This window comes from Herpailurus yagouaroundi, unplaced genomic scaffold (genome assembly GCF_014898765.1).
Source record: "Herpailurus yagouaroundi ecotype Mexico unplaced genomic scaffold, PumYag 139, whole genome shotgun sequence".
Lineage (NCBI taxonomy): Eukaryota > Metazoa > Chordata > Mammalia > Carnivora > Felidae > Herpailurus > Herpailurus yagouaroundi.
Window position 1 is genome coordinate 17,950,220 of NW_024412394.1, and position 17,523 is coordinate 17,967,742.

The following is a 17,523-nucleotide window of genomic DNA, read 5'->3' on the forward strand; positions in this document are numbered from 1 at the left end:
CTACTCATAATTGTATTTCCTACAAATTATTGTCCAAGCATTTCAGTGCCATTCATCCATAATTACACAGTCCCAGAGAACCATCTTACCAAATGGGCATGAAGAGAAAGAAAATAATCTTTGTGGGTTAACACACTTTAAAATCACTAATTGCTCTATGTTTATTTTGTAGGACTTCAATCTTTATTCCAAGTGAATAACTGCCAAGACCTTTCCAAATCACTTGGGGGAGGGAGGTAGTGAAGGAAAAGAAGAGGAAGAGAGAGTGAAGGGAGGGGAGAAATGAAGGAAAGAATCATATTGTTAAAATAATGTTCACATCAGAATAGAAATATAAAGGAACTCACGAAAGAACTAGAAATAGTTTTCCGAAATACATGCAAATTATTTCCCTCTATTTCCACCTGCAGCTTCACATTATGTGTAGCAAAACAATGAATTCTTCTTTTTCTTTTATGTAGATGAACACTTCTCATGCACTCAAAAGACAGACATGAAGGAGGGCACCTGGGTGGCTCTGTCGGTTAAGTGTCCCACTGCTGATTTCAGCTCAAGTCATGATCTCATGGATGTGAGATAGAGCCCTGGATCTCTCCCTCTCCCTCTCAAATTAAATAAATCAACGTTAAAAAAAAAAAAAAAGAATGAATGAAAGAAAGATGGACCTGTCCTCCAGGGTCCATGACCAGTACAGGAAACAGACAAAAGTCACAAATGTACCATTTTAAGTGTTAACACAGAGGGACATCCAGGGTCTACTGGTGCACAGGTGTGGGTACTTCACTCACACAAAAGGGGGGTTGTTTCTGGGAATGCTTTCCAAATAGGTGATAACTGAGCTGGGTCTTTAGAGATAAGTCATAGTGGGCCAGATGACAAAACAGAGTACTCCAGGCAAAGGTAATGGTATATACAATGATGTGGGCCAATGTGACACATTCAAATAACTGCTATATGTGTGACATTGGCAGAATGCACATATGGGGAATGGGGGTTGCTGATGAGAGTCAGTGAGACTGCATCTGGAAGGTGAGCAAGACCTACTTAGGAAGGGACTCTCAGGCCCTCCCAAAGAACTAAGAGTTTATCCCAAAAGTAACCACCAAAATAATACTTAAGATGGTAACAGAGAAATCAGACTCTTGTTTGACTAGTGATATTTTAAAACCATGAGTACACATATCAAACTGAGGGGAGAGAATCCTTAGTGAGAAACTATATTTACTGCATATTGGGTAGAATGAGAAAAAACCTAAGTCAAGTCCTAAGATGATCAAGGGCCAGCCAGGGGGCAAGCGAGAGCTTGGTGTGTTCCAGGAACTAAATGGAGAGAGGGGTATCTGGAGAAGGCAAATGAGATGGCACAGTGTGACTGGTGCAGGACCTTGGTGGCCTGTTTCAAAGGACTTAAATCTAACTTGAAATAGTTATGTGATCAAATTTATGTTTTTAAAGGTCACCCTGGCTGTTGAGTGAAGAAGAGATTGCAGGGAGGTAAAAGGAAAGTTAGAAGTCTATGTAGCAGGCTGCTGCAGTAAATGTAGAAGATGAGTGCAGTAGGTCAGATAAGAAGTTTTAATAAGTATTCGGCAGTGGATCTGGAGACAGATATAAAAATCTGAGATATCTTTTGGAGAATCAAGAGGACTGGCTGATTGGATCTAGAGGTAAAGGAGAAGTCAATGGTGACTTACAGGCTGACCAAGAGCAGAACCAAGTTGGTAGATAGATAAACAGGGACATTTAGGGAAGAAGAAAAAGAATCCATTAAATAAACATTTATTAAACACCTATTATGTGCTATGTTCCATGTGCTCTTCCAGCCACTGGAAATACAGCAGTGAGAAAAACAGTCAAAACCCCTGCCTTCAGGTAGTTTATACTCCAATGGCATTCACTTTTAGACATATTAAGCTTTAGATGACCATTTTAGGCAGGTTACATTTTAGATATTAAAGAGAATATCCAAATGAAAAGTCTGAAGCTCAGAAGAGATGTCTGAAGTTACATATAAAGAGAAATATATAAACAGAGGTTAATCTATGTAAATGAGTGGGATTACCTGGGAGAAGTATATAATTACGAAAAATACCTGAGATCAGGACCATGGAAACATTGTCATTCTAAAATTGAGTAGATGAGGAGAAACCGAAGACGAGCAATAGAAGGAAGAAAACTAAAAGATGAAGACACACACTTGCCCATAATTAAACAAGACAATGCAGTGGGAACAAAGTCTTATTTGACCATGCAACTGCCTAAGGACCCATTCCTCCCCACCTCCTTACCCTTGTATTACTGTTAAGGTCTGGGCACCCACCTAGCATCTCTTCGTATTTGTGTCCTATTTCCCACTGTTCATTCCATCTCCTTTTCTGCATAGTAGCCGGAATTGAGCTTTGAGGGCAAAGGTCTGGAGAGAAAACCCTGCCCTTCTATCATTTCTCATTTTTCCCTTCCTCCTGGCAGCACTTGACCCAAATTCTCTAGTCATATACTATCTCTAACAACAGGAAGAGGTGATAAATAGCCAGAGAAATTGGAGAAAGACTATTACCTATGATTCCACCTTGCATCCGACCGGTTCTCTCTGCTCCCAGAAACTGCATCGTGCCAGGAGTCTGCCTCTGGGCCACAGAAGTCATTCTAAGGCCAGAGGGACTGAGAGCACCCTCTGTTTCTAGTAATCAATAAGAATTATGATAGTAGAGCCCAAATGGAGAGAGAGGTGTTCCTGGTATCCCATAGTAGAAATGGACCTACTCTCCATGCAATTAGTCTTATACTCAGCGGTCAGCTGCTATACTCCCACTAGCATTAAACAGCAAGGAGAGTTAGGGGAAACAGACTGTTGAGGGCTCACCTGGGTCCTAAACCACAAGGTTATCAGCATTTCCTTGAGAAAAATATATCCTAAATTCCAAACAACCATCTTACAAACTAACACTTTGAACTCAAACCATTTGTGAATTGGAGATGATCCAATTTACTATACTTCAGAAAAGGAGACTGTGACATTAGCATTAATATAAGACTATCTGGCAGACCAAAGAGATGGAATGGGGTATTTTTCATGTACCATTTCCCTCTGCCCTTGAGAACCACTTGCTGTGATATCTCTGTTGGTCAAAGACAAAACCTGACAGGGAATCCTGCATGAGCTCAACTCTGTATGTGCACTATGAGCCTTCTGCATCATTACTGGTTAATCATGGGTGGTACCAATGGAGCAGGGAACATGTGCCTGCAGGAAGGAGAAGGCTCAACAGAGCAATCCTCTAAATGTGCAGATCAGCTAGCTGTATCCACAGCTGAGCAGTAAACATTTCCACACTGTGATGAAAGGGATTCGAGCACAGTCTGTTCCCAATGCTAAGAAGTCTACCATTTTGTTGGCAGAGGGGTGTAGACTAAGGCTAACCAAGGTTATTTGGATGGTGCAGTGAGCCAAGCCTTTTCCAAAGGTTAGCCTTTGTTTCTACCCAATCTGACTTTTACTTTTACTACTATAATTAAAAATAAGTGACTAAGAAGAATATAAAGCTCAAAATACCCAGGAAATAGTGAATTGTAAGATATATGAAAACATCTGTAACGCTGTTCCTAGCTCCTGTGAGGATTTCAGGCCAATTAAACAAATGGCATTCTTAGAACTGTACTGGCCAGTCCTTTACATAGAGGTGCAAAATCCAGTTGCTCAGAACAAAAGGCTTCTGTAGCGTGTCTTTAATACCCACTTCTGTTCATTGTCCAAAAAATACGAAAAACTTCAGGTATATTTCTGACCAGATAGATACTTTTTTAAAAAATGTTTGTTTATTTATTTATTTTGAGAGAGAGAGCATGCTCAGGCATGGGAGGGGCAGACAGGGAGACAAAAAGAATGCGAAGCAGGCTCCAAGCTGCCAGCACAGAGCCCAACGTGGGGCTCAAACTCACGAACCATGAGATCATGATCTGAGCTGAAATCAAGAGTCAAACACTAAAGCCACCCAGGCGTCCCAATAGTAATTTTGATAATCACTACTACAGTTTATGGTTTGGAGTGGAGGCAACAATGAGGAACAAATGACTAATTTTCAATAGTGTAATTTCATTTTAGAAAAGCAAATGATACATAATGTTGAATATAAAAATATAGAGAAGTTGGGGCGCCTGGGTGGCGCAGTCGGTTAAGGGTCCGACTTCAGCCAGGTCACGATCTCGCGATCCGTGAGTTCGAGCCCCGCATCAGGCTCTGGGCTGATGGCTCAGAGCCTGGAGCCTGTTTCCGATTCTGTGTCTCCCTCTCTCTCTGCCCCTTCCCCGTTCATGCTCTGTCTCTCTCTGTACCAAAAATAAATAAACGTTGAAAAAAAAATAAAAAAAAAATATAGAGAAGCAAAAGAAGACACAAAAGCATCCAGAATCTTACTGCAACAGATTAATGTATGTCTTTTCTTTCCTATAGTTCTTTCCTATGTTCACACGTTGACAAAATTTCATATATAAGTAAATAATTCAACACATACTACAGAAGTGTTCTATAATTCTTGACATACCTTTTTTTTTTTTTTGCAAATTGTCTTTACTTAACTTAGTAGGAACATCTTTCAGCTGTATTGTACATCATGATGGTATCATAGCATCTCATTGAAAAGTTGTGTATTTTGTTTACAGATCCCTTATTTCTTCATACTCAGTTTCTTCCCAATATGTTGCTTTCATGAACAGTTCAGACATGAACATTCTTGAGCATAATTTTTATACATGCTAATGATCACCTCCTTAGAATAAATTCCTAAAAGTGGCATTGCTATATCAAGGCAATATCAAGGCATACACTTAGTTTTAAGCCTTTTGATATAATCACCAAATTGTCTGACAGGAGGACTCACATACTTGTATATCCAGTAGGAGCATACATGGATGCCAGTTCCTCAGACTTTCTACCTCTTTTTTTTTTTTTTTTTTTTTTTTTGGTCAATTTGATTGTTCAGGGGGAAAAAAATCACTTTTGTTTTAATTTGCATTTCTTTGATTACTAATGAGAAGGTAGACAAAAATTCATAAAAAAAAAACAAAAAAGAATCTTTTACTGTCAACATAGGATAAACCTGAGCCCTCTCCACATGCACTCATATTAACTGGCCATTTGCACTAATTACTCAGACATGTCTATTCACATTATTTGCCAGATTGTAAACTTGTTCTAAAAAGTCATTTATAAAAGACATTAATCTGTATCTATATCAGATGAGAACTGAATGTATGATCAAGCTAACATTAACAATCACAGGGAAATGCTGCTGTATTAGTTTCCTATTACTGCTGTCACAACTACAACATTATTGTCTCAAAACAACAAACTGTATTATCTAATAGTTATGAAGGTTAGAATTCCAATTTTAGCTGGTTTCACTGAGCTAAAATCAAGGTGTAAGTAGGATTGTTTCCTTCTGGAAGCTCTGAGGAAGGAAAATCTGTTTCCCTGCTTTTTTTAGCTGCTAATGGCCACCTAGTATTCCTTGGCTTGTGGGCTCTTCTGTCTTCATGGAGCATCCCTACTGTCTCTGCTCCCTTCCATCCCATCCTCTTCTTTGACTCCTCCTGTGTCCCTCGGATAAATACCAGTGTGCTTACATTAAGCTTCTCTAGGAAATCCACAATAATCTCACAATTTCAAAATCTTTAATCATATCTGAAAAGCCTCTTTTGCCAAATAAAGTAATCTCCGTGGGTTCCAGGAATTGGGACATGAACATATCTGGGGCCATTTTTCAGGTACCACAATTGAATTTTTGAATAAATAGTATGGAGAAAACTGACTAGCCATTTGAAAAAAAAAATTAGATAACTGACTTATACGCTATATAAAAATAAATTCCAGATGGATTAAAGCAGGAGTTAGCAAAGTTTTTCTGTAAAGAGCCAGATAGTAAATTGTTTCAGGTTTACAGACCAGGCAGTCTCTGTTGCCATTGCAACATGACAGAGCCATAGATAATACCTAAACACACAGATGGGCATGGCTGTGCTTCAAAAAAATTTGTTTACAAAAACAGATTTGAACCATGGGCCATAGTTTGCTAACCCTGGATTAAAGACACGAATGTGAATGGATAGATAAATACATACAGACAGACAGACAGACATACACCAGGAAACATATATGTAAATTTTTATATCATCTATAGAGGAAAGAGTTTTCTATGTGTGACATCAAAGGTAGAAACCATTTTTAAAAATTGTAGAATTGCTACTATACAGATCAGAAAACATCATAAAAATACTGAAGGTAAATAACTGGGAAAGCAACAGGTTCTTTATGTCCCCATCAAGAATACTGCAAAGGGAGCCAAAAGAGGTAAGTCCCCACTTGGAATCCCAACACAACCTGAAAAATTAAAATTGAGAAGACAGTTCCAGAAACCTGAAAGGAGTATCTTCTGTCCATCTTTCTGCCACTGGTAAACACCTAGTATGTGTATGCAAATTAGAAGCGAGCCCATGTGTGTCTTACGTGTATGAAGAGGATGGAATGAATGTTTGCTACCTCCCCTTCTGGGCCCCAGTTTAATTATGTGTAAGATGAAAGGAATGATCCCAGTCTTTGCTACTTCACAGAGTTGTTGTGAGAGTTGAATGAGAGGAAAGAACAGGAAGCAGTTTTGAAAATTATAAAGTGCCAGGATCTAGGTAAAATCCAATTTTAACAAATACCGAACATAATGCCCAATTCAACGATACTCTTCCTCCATGACCAGGCTGAAAGCAATACTATTAATAGTACTGCTTTGATGATATATATGGAAGAATTCTCTTTGAAGGAAAAATCACAAGCTCTGGCCCACGTAGCATTCCATTTACTTAGCAATGTTGAATTTCTTTTGATACTAAAAAATGTAAAACATGTCAAGTCAAGACTATTATTAACTATTTAATAAACTAAAAGAAGGTTACCAAGTCTGGAGCACTGCAGTGAGGCGAGAGGAGTAGGAGGGGAGCTGGAAAACAAGGCAGAAGGAGTAGGCAGGAACTATATCATATAGAATACTGTAACCATGTTAGAAATTATGGACTTTATCCTAGGAACAATGGGAAGCCACCAGAGGGCTTTGAGCAGCAGCATGATATAAACAGATCTGTGTTTTTAAAAGATCACCTTGGTGGGGTGCCTGTGTGGCTCAGTCAGTTAGGCATCCAACTCTTGGTATTGGTTCAGGTCATGATCTCACAGTTTGTGAGATCAAGCCCCACGGGGCTCTCTGCTGACAGCATGGAGCCTGCTTGGTATTCTCTCTTCCCCCCCCCCCGCCTCTTCCCTGTTCACATGTGCACCTGAGCACTCTCTCTATCAAATATAAATAAATAAAAAAATATACATCACCCTGGTTCCAGGGTAAAGAATGAACTAGACAGGGCCAAAAATGGCAACCAGTAGATAAACCAGAAAGCTTAAACTGTAAGCCCACACACCAATTGGTGGTATCGTGAACAAAGGTGATAGTAAGGGGAGGTGGGGGAGAAGTAAATGGTAAATGGGTTCAGGATTTATCTAAGAATTAAAATGAGGACTTGGTGACAGATACAATATGGGGAATTATAGAAAAGGGGAAATCAAGAATGACAGCCAGGTCTCTGGCTGATGGATTACTGGAAAACAATAAACACCATCTTAGCTTTCTTAGAATAATAATGAGGTTCCTTTCTCGTTTTGGCTTCAGCCAAGTCCTATAGTTGAGCCTTGAACAAAAGGGGGTTTGAACTGCACAGGTCCACTTATATGGGTCTACCACAGGACTGTAAGTGTATTTTCTCTTATGATTTTCTTAATAAAATTTTCTTTTCTCTACCTCCCTTTATTATAAAAACACAGTATATAATACATGTGACACAGGAAATAAGTGCTAATTGACTGTTTATGTTATCAGTAAGGTTTCCTTCCAGTCAACAGTAGGCAATTAAAGGTAAGTTTGGGGGGGGGGTCAAAAGTTATATGTGGATTTTCAACTGTGCAGGGTGTCAATTCCCCTAACCCCTGCATTGTTCAAGGACCAGCTATGCTCAAGATTGATAACCTTTGCTGCCCATTGCCCTGTATGTACACATATATACAAAAGAGTGGCCAGTCCAGATCAAGATTCATATGGTCTCGAATCCCCTAAACTGAAAACTGTCTTAAAATCAACCTCCTTCTTTTACTAACACTTTCTAGACATAATCAAATCTAGAACATTATTATATATTCCTTAATTCTAAATTTTCTATTTTTGTGTTTCTATCAAATGTGGCTTTGGTTTTGCTTAGTGAAGTGACTGATGGTTTGTTAGCATTTCTTTTTTTTCTAGCCAAACTAAATAAATTTGAATATATTAGTATCCGGTAAAGACTTATTAATTTGGAATTCCAAATTAGTAAGAGTAGTAAAAATGTTAGATTGTCATATGTTTAAAAAATAGACAAGCTATTATCTTTACGTACCCATTCTCTTATCCTGGCTACATAACACAGCTTTAATGTTAATAAACTATCCTCCCTCAACCTAAGACAACATAGTCTGGGTGGTTGTCTACACCCTTGCTCCCTCTTGGCCAAAAGGATACCTCTACTCTGGTCATAGCAACAGTTTTTGTGACAGGCTTATGACCCAAACAGGGCCAAAGTTAATTGTGAGGTTTCATTCAAGCTTTCATCCAGTTGCTCACACAACATATATTTCTTAAAAGCCTACTATGAATCTAGGCACTGTTGAAGGCAATAGGAATGTTATAAATGACAAAATTAAAAAACAAAACAAAACAAAAAAACAGGAAAATCCCTGCGATCATGATATATACATTCTACTAAGGAAGATTCTAGAACAAGTAAAATAAATATGATAAATAAATTGTATATAGTATATTAGTGTTAAAAGCTAAGGGGGAGAAAACAGAAGGAGAAATGTGAACACTGACAGGAGTAAATGTTGGAATTTGCTCAGGAGTCAAATGGCTATTGGAAAAGAATCACTCTTCCACATGGAGCTGCAGAGACCCATTTCTGCCTCTAGCAGGGGAGAACCTGACTGAAAATGAAGCCAACTCAAAGGAAAGCAGAGCCTACAGTTGCAGAGAAACAAAGGCCTGATGACTTCATTGGAGCACCTGGACGCAGCTGTGCCTCAAGTTTGTTTTATTTTTGTCAGTTATATGAGGCAATAAATGCCCTTATCTTTTGTCTGAATTGAGTTTTCTGTCACTTGCAACCAAAAAACACCTGACTAATGCCAACACTTTCAGGTATATATAGAAACTTAAAGTAGCTTACAATGTGTTTCTAAGTGGGATTCCTGCTGTACTTGGATTATTGAATAGCCAGAACTCATTACTAATTAGCAGTGTGCATTTACATGTAAATATCTAAAATCCTAAAAACCTTAAAAACAGCACGTTCACTTTAACGTGTTTAAACAAGTTCCTTAAAGTGTGGGTTATACTCTTAATTTAAGGAACCCTTTAGTATAGACTATTCCAAGGTCACTCTTGTCCAGATCAAGGAATTACAGTGTTCACACTATAACATAAACTTGACTGCATAATGATGATCTACCAAAACATACCAGACGGCCAGAACCCCAATGCTGTATTGAAGTTGTTTGAATTTAAGATTATAGGGGCACCTGCATGGCTCAGTTGGTTAAGCAGCTGACTTCAGTCAGGTCATGATCTCACAGTTTGTGAGTTTGAGCCTTGTGTCGGGGTCCATGCTGACAGCTCAGAGTCAAGAGCCTGGTTCGGATACTGGGTCCCCTCTCTCTTTGCCCTCTGCCTGCTCATGCTCTGTCTCTCTCTTTCTCTCTCCCAAAAATATATAAACATTAAAAAAATTAAGAAATAAATAAAATATAAATAAATGAAGATTATAGAAGGCAATGAACAGATGTTAAATTTTCCCCATCAGTCTTCCTCCATTTCTCCCCTCAATTCGATCTTACTTCTTTCCCATCCCTATACCCAAATGAATTACAGCAAAACACACAAACAAAAACTCAGAAATCAACACAGTTGCCCTCCCCTTCACCCCAACATCTTTTGGCGTACCCTTTCATATGGGTGCAAATGTAGCAACTTCTCAAGCAGGATTTCTGCTTGCCTAAACCAACCAAGAGGGTGCAAGCAGGAAACAAAGAGATGATAGCACCTCACAATGTAAGTGAGCCATGAAGCAAGGAAGCAAACACTTCCTTGGGGCTTACAAAAAGGAGACTAATCTAATTCTGTCATCTGAACTATCTCTGGACAGACCCCACCCCAGGCTACATCAGCAACAAAAAGAGGACATTCAAAGGAATTCCCAGAAATAGGGGTGAGTCATCAGCCTGGGTAAACTGGCCATGGCCTTTTCCTCTCCTTTCCATAGAGGTACTTCTCTCCACTTAAAGAAAAAGGGCTTCAAAAGTAGCAATCATAGGGTTATCTGCAAGAAGAATAGCCTGGCTTCCTTCCCCAGGTTGGATGTCTGCACATGCAGCACATTTGCTGTGTTGTCCATGCCTATTTAACAGGGGAAAGGATAATTTGGAAAAGGAGAGCTGGAGCAGGGAAAGGGGTGGTGAGTAGAACATCGTTGGTGTGGACAAATTTGTAACGTTCTCCTGGATCAAGTGGATTCTGGGGAAGGTAGCTTGCCTTGAGCCAATGCTCCGGTACGCCACCCAAAATGGGCCCCAAGGTGGAACCTAAGAGCATTGTAAACTCGGGGGGGGGGGGTGGCCTCCACACTGTAAACAGTGGGAGGTCTCCCACAAGGCTCCAGCGATCTTGTGCAGAAATCTTTGGAGAAAGAATCAACAGTCAGCCAGTATTACCCAGGGAGGCAGCCACACCTAACAGAGGCTACAACCACAGAGCACGGTAAAAAGCTTGTGAGCCTTCTTGCCTTACCTCTTCAACCTGTCCTAGCACCAAGAAAATATAAAATAAAAAGGATAGGAGGAAAAGCAAAGGAGCAGGGCAAACCCTTGCCACTCAAATATGCCTCAGGACAGAGCCTCTAGAAGGAGAATGGAAGGGAGGATTGCATGAGAACTGAATGAGTTGGAACTGGCCTTTTTTTTAATTAAAAAAATTTTTTTAATGTTTATTCATTTTTGCGAGAGAGAATGTGAGCAGGAAAGGGGTAGAGATAAAAGAGGACACACAGAATCCAAAGCAGGCTCCAAGCTCTCAGCACAGAGCCCAATGCAAGGTTTGAACTCATGAACCACGAAATCATGACCTGAGCCAAGCTGGACACTTAACTGACTGAGCCACCCAGGAACCCTGGAACTGGCCTTTATTAATAACCTTAAATCAACTGGAAAGCTATGATGTCCCAGGTGTTGTGGATTAAGGAAACAGGAAAAAAAGACCCATCAGAACACGGATTAAGAAAGTGATTAGAGAAAAATAAAGTCTGTTCTGAGTCAGATTTCTAAAAGGTTCAAGTCTCTCAACCATCCCTAAAAATGTACCATTTGCAAAGACCTATGGCCAATTTACACACCACACCAGCTCCAGATTCCCATGAAATCTCAGGTAACAGTTTGTGGTAAAAAAGTGCTAGGGGAAGACAAATAAACTCTTCAATATTGAGAAAATCCAAGATCCTTGAAAAGGTGGAAGAAAAACTATAGCATTTACAATAGTTCCCCTATGTCCATTGAGGATATATTCCAAGACCACCAGTGGTTGCCTAAGCCACAGATAGTGCCAAATGCTAATATCCTATGTTTTTTCCTATACGTACATACCTATGATAAAGTTTAATTTATAAATCAGGCACAGTAAGAGATTAACAACAGTAACTAATAATAAAATAAAACAATCCTAAATAGGGAATGTGGTCCCACTCTCTCTCAAAATGTTTTCTTGTACTCACCCTTCTTGTTCTTGTGATGATGTGATATGATAAAATGTCTATATCATGAGATGAAATGAGGTGAATGATGTAGGCATTGTGATGTGTCATTAGGCTACTATCTGCCTTTTGAGGACACATCAGAAGTGGGATCATCTGCTTGCAGAGCTCTTTTCTTTGGTGGTGTAAAACCAAAGTCCACTTGAAAGCAGAAAATGCAGTAGCCATATAGGAGCAAGTGAAGTATAACATGCACAGAGACTCAGACTTAAGGACTATGAGTGAGTCCTGACAGCATGGGGACCATGGAGACAGTCACACCTGAGGTCTCTTGCCTGCCTATCCACCTTGTGGCTTGACCAAGAACTCCTAAATCCTTCGTTCTAAGTTTGTTTGCACTGGGGTTCTGTCCCTTAAAATCAAGTAATTTAAGAGTAGTAAAGCTACACACCAAAATACCATGCCACTGCTATGGTTTATATTCCAGCCCAAAGGAAAGAGAGACAGAAAAGAAAAATGGGGAAGACTCATGATCTAGAAGAAATAGGTAAAAAGCAGGAGCAAGAGGGGATGTTATGGATATAGAGGGAGACCTGACTGAAAGTGGCTGGTCAGGTGACAAAAGAGCAGAGATCTGAAAACACATTGTTGGAGGGACTGTTCTAAGAGGAGATAGGCTCTGGAAAGTTTCATACTACATCACAGAGTAGATCACAGGAACAGTCCCCAAGCTCTATCAGTCTTGGGGAAAGAAGGAATCATACAAAGAGGAGCCCTAAACTCCTCCAAAGGATCTACATGCCACAGTTTAAAGGATGCGCTCATATTTGTTTTTAACCACTATTTTAGCAATGGAACCCTTGCTTCTAATGAAATATTACTTTGAACACATATATAGAGATAAGCAATGAATGCATTACTTGAGCAATTTAAACCTTTACTGACGGACCCCCAAATACTTCATTGTCTGGGGAATCCCTGAGGCTCCTCCAAGAAATATCTGGAGCACAGGATGAGAACCAGGAACACTCTCCTACATTCACGTCTATTCCATGTACACGATACCATGCTTCAAGACAGCCTGATGCCCTTCAGCAACTAAAATAGTGCCCATGATATAGTACTTATAAACAGCATGGAATTTAAATATACTTGATGCCTTTAGAAGGAAAATAAAACATATCTAAACTTGCTTATTTATATTAGTTCTCTTTTCTTATTTGTTCCTACCAAATTCTTATGTTCCTAACAATTGCCTTAGTGTTTTCCTCAATTGTACTCCCACATACCCACTTTTCTCAGAAACTTCCATGTATATTTAATGCCTGTATCTTGTAATTTCCTGAAAAGGACAAAGACAGAAGTCCATTCAAGGCCGTAAGACTGCTTTTTCTCCTAAGAAACTGTCAGCCAAATTTCTCAGGGAGGAACTGGAAATGAAGTGAGAGACATTGATAAATTTCCCTGCTGAACAATCAATAAAAGCCCCACCATCCTGTTCAGACTCCCACTGTGGAAGCAAGGGCCGTAATTACATTGTCAAAAATTCAAGTTGCCCAGGCTGACAGCGGCCCCCTTGAAAAGTGACAGGTGATTGGCACTGGGATTGGGGTAGTGAACCTGGATTGGCAGACGGAGTGGGAAAAGAAAAAGGCAAGAGTGAAATTTCCTTATCGACTACAGCCACCCAACCCTAAGACTGCCACTTGGGAGGAATCCTGAGACCCTTTTTGTCACGTTACCAGAGGGAGCAGGTGACAGAATTGACTAAGCAATCTGAACCCCATCAGAGATTTGGAATAGCCCTCAATCCACTCCCAAACCCCAAGAAAGATGGCTGTGTGTGTGTGTGCGTGTGTGTGTGTGTGTGTGTGTGTGTGTGTGTGTGTGTGTGTGTGTATGAGCGTGTGAGGGTTTTCCTACATTAAAAGAAAAACATGCAACGGGCTTTCAACTCCATCTTTCCTCATGACAGCTGAACAGCAAAACCTGTTTGCTTAGCGATATGAAACCACGATAAAAATCAGCTGGAGCAGAAGGGTTCCAGGGGCAGCAATGAGGAATGAGATAGGAGACAGAAGGTGGGAAAGCACTAACGTGCCGGCCATTTGTGTGATTCTCTGGGACCAGAGCTGGAGTTAAATGAGTACCCATCAGTCAGTCCTCTCACTGTTGGACGTTAGGAATAAAATGCCTGCAAGAGGTCTCCTTGCTGGACAGTGCTCTGCTTCTGGCTATTCTGGGGCCCACGCAAATGGCTTCCAGAAGACTTTCTTGTAACCACACCCAGGAAGGGTGGTTTTCCACCCCTGGGGAGGAGCTGCAGCACCAAAGATTGACATCAAAAGGTGTTCGCTGGGCAGTGGGAACAGAACAGAAGATGCCTGGGAATGTTGCTACCTCATGATTTCCCAAGCTAAAACCTCTCTCCTGCTCTGATCAGGAGTGGTAGACAAGAAAATTAATAAGGAGAAAAATCTCTAGGCTCCATGCCAAATTTTTAAATAGAAGCCCCTCTCCCCTTCCCCCCTACAAGAAAACATGAGATAATTGGCACTGGGTACTGAGTGTTTGGGGCGGGGGAGGGATATAATAAAATAGCCATAACTAATTTTTGCTTGAGTGTTATTGTGTGCCAAATACCTCAGAGTAGTTCACAAGCAGTAGGGCTATGAGGTAGGGACCATGTTTTCCTGGTTTCATGGAGCTTAATTTGCCCAATGTCATAGCTGATAAGTGGCAGAACTGGACGGGTTTCTGATTCCAAAACTATTAACCACTAAAAATAGCACCTCTCCAAGAGTAATCAGTGGGCAACCTGAATCAAATCACCTCAGGGGCCCACTTAAATGCACGTTTCCGGGTCCACTCAGGCCCTCCAAGTCAGACTCTGGGGGTGAGGCCCAGAAACCTGGATTTTGTAAAAAAAAATCTCCCGGACAAATCTTTTGTGCACAAGGTGGTGAATCTCACGACATCACACCAGGAAGCTGAATGAGCACTGGGTCATTAGGGACTTTGGATGCAAAGTAGTGAATCAGGTTGCTCACTGTTTTGCATACGTGACAGCAAAAGAAAATTAGTTTTCCCTTAAAGCCCCAGGGTCATCAGACCCACGGCAGGCCCTGGGAAAAGGCCAGTGAAATTATGTAACGATTTTAGCCTTACTATACTGCCCTGCCAGAGGGGAATCTAAGACCTCAGGTGTGCAGGAGAGGGAGACAGGGGAGGGCTGATGAGATGCAGGCTGGGCTGGGGGTTCCCTGACAGAGACCTAGAGAAGGGAGCCCTTACCTGGTGACTGCGCTCTCTCCCGTGCAGGGTTTCCTTCACATGAATGAAATGAGGCAATAACATTTCAGAGAGGAAAAATACCTTGTGTTCACTTCGAAAGCTTTGTGGCTTATGAGAGGTCCTAGTTACTCCCAAACTGGCAGGACTCTGGGGAAATGAGTACAGCAACCTAACCCTGGAAATGCAGGAAAGGAGAAGAGTAGGAGGTTGGGGGGCGGGGGGCCAGAGAAACAGAAGGAGAGAAGGGAAGGAGAGGAGGTGTCTGCCTTCTCAATGTCCAGTAACATCACAGGGCTAAAGTAGCAACATTGTTTTGTAAACTTCAGAATTGTCAACATATTTTAGAAGCATCTACTCTGCTTTGGTTGCCCCATAATTGATTGATGGTCAGCAATGGCACTAACGATTTTCTTAATTTGACAATTATTTAAACACAAAGGCTTAGGAGTACAGGGTACATTGAGAATGCACATACATAAGGTATACTTATGAGCTGTTATGCTGATCCTTCATAATAGAACATGAGCATGGAAAGGGTTGGAATTAAAGAAGCCAAGGAAAAGAATTAGGAGTCCTCACACTTCTGCATTTGAATTTCCATTTCTAGCAAGAGTTGTGGGTCTGCATTTTACAGGACAGTGGCTTTCAAATCAGAGGACACCCGTGATGCTTCAGAGTCCTTCAGATGATCTACAGAAAATACTGTTCTGTGCCTGCTTGCACTCTCCACCTGTGTTTTTTCAGTGCTAAACAGCAGCACATTGTATTGATGAGTCCAGGCTGTTGGACTGGAGCTAACATTGAAGACCATGGCTGAAGTTTGGATAGAAAACCTTGGTGGATGCTGGGATACAACATCGATGTAAGTTCTTGCTGATGAAGATAGGAAAGAAGAGTCCTCCACAAATTAGAACTTAAGAATCAATATTGTAGACATTTTGAATTTCTCTCCAGATAGTTATAGGTTTTTTAAGCCTTACAAAATACATTCCCAGTGTGCAGCAGTCTGGCTGGTCCAAAGATGAAATGCTTGATGAAAAGATTTCACTTCCTATCATAGAAAGCTAAAAGAGCCAAAAGAGTGCTTTTCGGTAAACAATGACTGAAGCCCATAGATGACACTAGTCCCTCCTTATCCATAGTTTTGCTTTCTATGGTTTCAGTTACCCGTGGTCAACTGCAGTCTCAAAGCAGATGATCCTCATATAGATGACTATATGTTAGAAGATCAATATTTGCCTAACACTGGGTCGCAGTGCCTACCTCATTCACCTCACTTCATGTCATTATGTAGGCATTTTATTATCTCACGTGATCACAAGAAGGGTGAGTATAAAGTAAGATATTTTGAGAGAGAGAGAGACCACATTCACATAACTTTTACTATCATATATTGTTATAGCGGTTTTATTTTATTTTTAGTTATTGCTGTTTCTCTCTTATTGTGCCTAATTTATAAATTAAACTTTATCATGGGTGTGTATGTATAGGAGAAAACATGGTATGTATATGGGTTTTGTGCTGTCCATGATTTCGGGCATCCACTGCGGGTCTTGGAACCTATCTTCCACAGATAAAGATGACTACTGTATAACAGAGCCTTGACAGAGCAAAATGGCAGAGTCCTCAGCATATGCACACATCCATGTCTAGAGTAATTATTCTATGATAGGTAATGGGGTTTTAGTTTGTTATGCCAGTATAGGAATGCCCATGTAGGTGACATCATGTTTTCTGGAGATTGAGCCTGCATTTTTATTTCCCTTTGGCTCATGCTATGTAACCAAAAGTACATAAGAATCCAGAGAGAGATACTTAAAGTTCATCATTTTATACTTTGCTGCAGTTACTAACACAAATCTCAATGGCTTACCATGACAAAGATTATTCCCTGTTCACGCTGATTCGGCAATAGGTGGACCTCAGCTCTGCCCCTACTGTCTTCATTTTGATTCCCAAACTGAAGGAGCCAATCCTACTTGGGACAGCCTCTTCTCAAGCAGAGGAAAAAGGGCAAAATGGCCAAAGCATTGTAACAGCTCTTAAAACTTCTACTTGGCCATGCAGTATATCACTTCCACTCACATTCCTTGACCAAAGCAGGTCCATGGCTAAGCCCCATGTCCCAGTAGGACAGGGAAGTGTGGTCCAACCACTGGGAGACATGAAAGTCACGTGACGGTGGGTGGAGGTTATCGAATCCTCCTACTGGTAAGTGAGGAAATAACTGGGGACTAAATGTACTCTGTCTGCCACAAGAATAATAGCCACTAGCATTTCTTACTTAAGGAAATAGTGCCCATGCTGTAATTAACTTTGTCGCCTCAGCAACAGATGGTCCAAGATTTTTAAGAGGTTTTACCATTGCCC

General features: G+C 40.6%; 1 protein-coding gene across 3 annotated transcripts in view; it reads right to left on the reverse strand.

Moving 5' to 3' along the window:
* Nucleotides 1–17,523, reverse strand: part of PKHD1 (PKHD1 ciliary IPT domain containing fibrocystin/polyductin) — a 475,556-nt gene that overhangs the window by 278,828 nt on the left and 179,205 nt on the right. The window lies entirely within an intron of this gene.